Raw genomic sequence first — 5,778 nt, 5'->3', positions numbered from 1 at the left:
TTGAAAATGAAATCGCTTTAACTTTTTTTAGGGTTTCTCACAAAGTTTTAGGTCCCAAGGGCATGGACGTTAAGTAGAAAAGTTAGCTTAAAGTAATCTAGGAGGAGAATCCGCAAGTTGTGCTCTTACAAGACATCAAATAAGACTGGGATGATTGATTCTGGTGGTGCTCCATGCATTCTCTTAGTCTTTTTGCCTTCATCAATTGTTCTTAAAACTTGTCTTATTGCAAAAGAGTTGTTTAGTGAAATGGGTCAAGTGCTGTTAGGGTTGACACCACTTGCCCCAGCCTAGTTTTTAAATTTGCTTCTATACGGTTGGTGAAAGTTAAAGTTGCTTCTATAGGGTTGGTCAAACTTATGAAACTGCAAAAGAATTGCTTATTGAGATGGGTCAAGTGCCGGTGGTGGACATCACTTGCCCTAGCCTAGTCTTTAAGTTTCTTTTATTTATGCTCTTAATGGCTCATGTAAATGGGAAGAGTGTTATAATTCCTTAGAGAATCATATGAGGTGTGATGCATAACTCCTTGGGGGAGTTGCATATGACTTAAAGAATCGTATGGGTACGGTCATATGAGGGGGGTGATGCTTGGTCCTTGGGGGGATTAGAACTTGACTAAGAGTAAATAGGAAGTTTGCATTGGATCAAGGGAAGTTCTAGAATGATATGGTTGACTTGTGGAGTACATAGGAACTAGATGTGTGGGCCTAGATGGTTTCACCTAGAATAATAGGAGGAAGGGGGCCAATTTTCATGCTAGCTAGATTGATAGACTTTGTGTGTTAGGGTAGGGTATAGATGGATGGGAGCCCTCATGAGTGGTGGGACTTGTTTCTTCTTTGGCTTCTCTGACCATATCTTAGTTAGATGGTGTTTCCCCTATCCCATGATACATCCAAAAAAATTGTATCAAATTCCATTCAAGTTTGCTAAGTATCTTGTGTGCAATGCCCAATTTTGTACCTTGATTACAAGAGTGTGGGAAAAGACTCAGAGTGGATTGAGGACACTCATCTAAGTTGGGATATTCCAATCACGTAGGTGGTGTCTTGCATTGCATCAAATGGAATATAGCCTAGATTGTCTTGAATATTGATGTCTCAATGAGTGTTGGTAATTTGGATGATGTTGTACGATGCCTTGTAGTTTTGTTCCCAAGGTCCCTACTTAGGGGCGCTGATTGTGGAAGTGGAAGATGCATTAAACGCATGGGAAATTGATGAAATAAAGGATGCATGTTTGAAGAGTTGATAGACATGGTTGGCCTTAGAGTATTATCCTTTGCACTTTCTCACAAACTGTCAAATGTAAGTAGTCCAAGGAGTGAATTGATACAATGAGGGGACCTCATGACTAAATTTTGGCACATGGTTAAGGTTTTCTTAGGGGATTTGGGTGAAGTTGTGTGGGTGCTGATTAAGGTGGATGATGATTGTGAGGAAAAGACCCAAGACTGCTCTCATACGTTGAATGCAAGATCTGTAATGTCTAGCAAATGCAAGTTGCTAGGCAATTTTTTCATAACGACTGGTGGGAGGACCTAACTACCATGGAGAAGGAGAAGGCCTTGTGCCCTGATGGCCTCATTGTGGAAGTTTTCATTAAGCTTTGGGAATTTATTAGGTATGGCTTGGTTGCTTGGTGAATGAAGTTGTTAAGAGGGGAGAGCTCTCTATCTTTAGTGGCAGAACCTATTTGGATAGGGATCAAAGTAGATTCATTAAGGGCCATGATATGAGAATATCTTGAATCTCTCCTTAGCTCTAAACTTTGCATACACTAGGCAAAAGTGTGCTCTATTGGGCCTTGACCCAAACAAGGCATATGAAAGAATCAAGTGGGCATTTATTGTTTGAGTTTTGGACTCTCTGGGTTTCAATCGGGCTTTTCAAGAATGGTTAAGGCCCTATTCGCTAATGCCTTTGCTATCTTATGCATGAATGGGGGTGTGATTGGATGGCTGATTCGGTAATCATGCCACTCGCCCCTATACTATTTGCCCTAAGCACAATCCCATCAACTAGTTGGATCAAGAAAGGAGGTGAGGAGGATGGCATTGAGGGCTTGAAGTTGCCTTTTATGATGTTTTTTATCCAACAACTGTTTGTCAATAATATCATAGCCATCTCCATTGCTAATGATGCAAAAGTGGGCTCTCTTCTCAAGAGAGTCCAATCCTATTGTATTTGGTGAATGACCTTTGCACTCAGTGATGGATCCCGGCCTAAAACTAGGATGGTTGAGTAGTTGTCGGGTCACTAGATTTGTAGGGGTATTGTTGTTAGAGACCTGGGTGCTCTCCTAGGCTTGGTGGTTATCTTGAGGCAGAGGTTTGAGTGGTTCATGGGAGAATTTCAAGAGGAGTTCTAGTTGTGGCATGGCCTATGGAATGCTAGAGCGTTGGTTATCAACCATGTGCTTTCTGTGATGACAGCTACGTATGTTGTCTCCATTTGACACTTTGCCAAAGAACATTGATGCAAGATTGAGAAACTATCGAGAAGGTTCTTTGGGCAAAGGCGCTAGGCACGATTGCATTCTAGATTCATTGGTAGCAGGGGTTTCTTTATTACGCAAGTGGCTCCCCAATTGTTTGAATGCAATGTGCCTTGGGCTCAGATCATGAAGTGGTTCTTGGATAAAGAAAAGCTCATGAAATTTGATTGTAATCAAATTTGATTTCAAACTTATTCATTTGGAGCTCAAGTTGGTTGACGGATAGAGAAAGTGGCTCACCAATTGCATACCTTGTAGAGTAGATGACGGATCAACTAGTGGGAGGTTGGAGTTGGGGAAAATCATAGCCAAGTTCATCTATTTAGTGGAGGAGTGCTCCTAGTGAGGGGTTGAATGCCATGGTCTAACAAATGGTGGTGGCATAGGTTTGGGGATATTTGGAAGTAGTGTCAACTTGATAGTGCTAGGTTCGTGATGTGGCTACCGTTAGAGGGAGATTGGCTAAGTGGGTAGAGCTGAATCCATCGTGTTCGTTCTATAATTGTTCTATTGCAGATGTGAAGCATTGTGTGGAGTGGCCTAGGGCTTGTGGTTCTAGATTGAGATGGAGGTATGAAGAGCTAGTCTCATGCGTAAGCGCTCGTGTAAGGAACTCAAAGACTGTCGTGCTGGGTGATCGTTGTGGGTTCACCTCGACCATTGCAATTGTGTGGCCATATTTGAGGGCTTGGTGTGCGGTGTGCTATGGGACCTAGAAATTGTTGGTCAAGCTCTGAGTAATGTTAGTGACGAGACCCGTCCTGTCTTTAGATGAGCTCTTTTCCACCGAAAGCCCACACAAATTCTATTTGTTGCTCAGACCCTTGATGTATGTTTTACGACCTCCGTTGGACGTACGAGTGTCAAGCTACCCTTCGTTCGACGGACAATCGCTCCGTTTCAGTTTTCAAGAAAAAATGTAAGTCTCCAATTCTGAGGGACAATCGTTCCGTTACAGTCTTCGAATTGCTCAAACTCTCCAGCTTTAGGTTTCTTTGGCATATGCCACAGAATGTAAAACAGTACATTAAAAAAAACCTCCGTTGGTGTGTCAACGATCCATTGTCGTCTAGTCCGGTTAGGATATCTGGCTTTCACCCAGGCGACCCGGGTTCAAATCCCGGCAATGGAATCCGTCTTTTGGCCCATTCATTTCAAGTTGAAGCTCATTTCGTAAACATGTACGGGTTTCATGTTCATAAAGAAGTTATCAACAATTTTGTTGATCAACAATGGACATCGTTTGACTCGACATATTTAGAATAAATAATGATTTCCATTGGCTAGCGGACAACTTTTTGGGCAAGGAAGGCTTGCCATGTGGAAGAACGTTTGGACAAATGTGGTAGTATGTTGACAAATGATAGTGAAGGGATGATGTAGATTTGTTGTTTGTACTTTTTTATTACTTAATTTGTGGGATGTATGTCGGCATCAGTGTTCACAGAAAATCTGCAAACTATATACAATGAACCTACAACATTTTCCATTTCACCCGTAAAAAATATTTTCTCAATTTTGTAAAGTCTGCAAAGTTTTAGGCAATTTAGTTATATTTCAGCTTAAAAATGGGCAAATTCTCGCGAAAAACCTTCAAAATTTGAAACCCCAAGTTTTGTGATTTGTTGAGAAAAATGCTTTCTGTGAACACTAGTCGGCATGCAATAGACATGGTAAATTGGAACATGGTCGTTCCAATATGGTAATGTAGTTCCTAATATGTTATCTTGTAAAGGAGCATTTTTCCTTATATCGTCCAATTGTGAGTTGTAGATTGTTTAAATGTAAGCTTCATGTTAAAGTTTTCCATGAGCATTTGATTACTCTAGATTCAAGGTTAGCATGTTTATCTCGAAGTCACAAAGTATAATAGTTAGGGATGTTGTTGGTGAGAGGATCAAGAATTCTTGTAGTTCACGGAGATATGTACCAATATTTGCTCTCGTAGAGAGGTATTTTGCAATAATAAATATAGAATTTCTTTCACAGGGATTAATATGTGTCCTAATGAATTCATTTTCAGTTGTTGTGTTTACATGAACAATGTGGACTATTAACATTTTGTTGTAGAGCATGGTCGTGCCCATGGAGTTATTTGTTGTTTGTGTTTTGTAACGTGATTCGTTGATGTAAAGTGATGGATCATGGGTTCTTGTTTCATTTAAGCAGAGTATAGCTAAGGCTTGTAAGTTAGGATCATGACTAATGTCTCTTTTGATAGCTTGCTACAAGTAATGATTTCGTTTTGAAGCATAGAAGAACACATAAACTGATAGAATACAATACGAGAACCCTTATTATTTCATGCAGTGAAATACTAGAAACGAACAACCATCATGGGATTCTCTTCATCCCTACTGGGCTTGTAGGAGGATCCTAGTATAGTAGAAGAGACTGCGACATAGTAGATGATTGAACCAAAACACACTCAGAACCTTCTTCACGATGATAATTAAGTACAAGCCAAGAAGTTGCATTGGTGCTACCATAGATGAAAGCATCACGTTGATTTCAGAGAGATAGGTGGAAACGATCTCCATATGCGGGATTCCCTAGGGGGCCTCATTCTCCTCCATGCAATCGTGCATGCAGACCGCCAAGTAGCCAACTTGCTTACTAGCCCCCCATGATAGTTTGCTCACACAACACCTCCCTCAAACTGAGAATGGGTGATTTGCAGGATGACTTTGTGATACAAACTTCTACTATCAACAAATGAGATGCGCACAAAACTAAGAGCGCTACTCCAAGATGATAGAGGAAGAAATCGACAGATTAACAAACAATTCCTCACAAAACAAAGTGGGAATTTCAAAATAAGCTGCCGCTCTCTGTCGTCCAAATAATTGAACATGCTTTTGGACTTAGCGCCAAAGGGATTCAGAGAGATAGAAAACAATAGAAACTACAAGTCATGAATTTTATTTTGGCATATGGATTATCTAGAAAGCATAGTCATCATAGTCGGTGTTTTCATTAACGACACACATCCCTGCAAACTCCTCAGTAATGGCATGAGCTGATTCGACCTTGTTTTTTCTGACTTCTTTGTTTCTCTTTTCTGTGTCTTCCCGCTTTTGGAAACATAATTGTTCCTTGTGACCAGGTTTTCCACAGTACCCATAATTCAATTTCTTCACTTTGCATGCAAGTCCTCTATCCTCTAGCAATCATTTCTTCAAGGCTTATGCTTGCGTTCACACGTAAAATCTTGGTAATACCATCATATTTAGGAGGTAGACTGGAATGACGGACAGCTTCGGAGTCATCTTCGTCTTC

General features: G+C 40.7%; 1 non-coding gene across 1 annotated transcript; it reads left to right on the top strand.

Moving 5' to 3' along the window:
• Positions 1 to 3,557: 3,557 nt before the first annotated feature.
• Positions 3,558 to 3,631, top strand: TRNAE-UUC (transfer RNA glutamic acid (anticodon UUC)). The gene has a single exon. It is a non-coding gene; the product is annotated as a tRNA-Glu (tRNA).
• The last annotated feature ends 2,147 nt before the right edge of the window (positions 3,632 to 5,778 follow it).

This window comes from Dipteris shenzhenensis, chromosome 8 (genome assembly GCF_047967505.1).
Source record: "Dipteris shenzhenensis isolate YYH24624 ecotype China chromosome 8, Dip_SZ_1.0, whole genome shotgun sequence".
Classification (NCBI taxonomy): domain Eukaryota; kingdom Viridiplantae; phylum Streptophyta; class Polypodiopsida; order Gleicheniales; family Dipteridaceae; genus Dipteris; species Dipteris shenzhenensis.
This window is presented reverse-complemented; position numbering and strand designations above follow the sequence as displayed.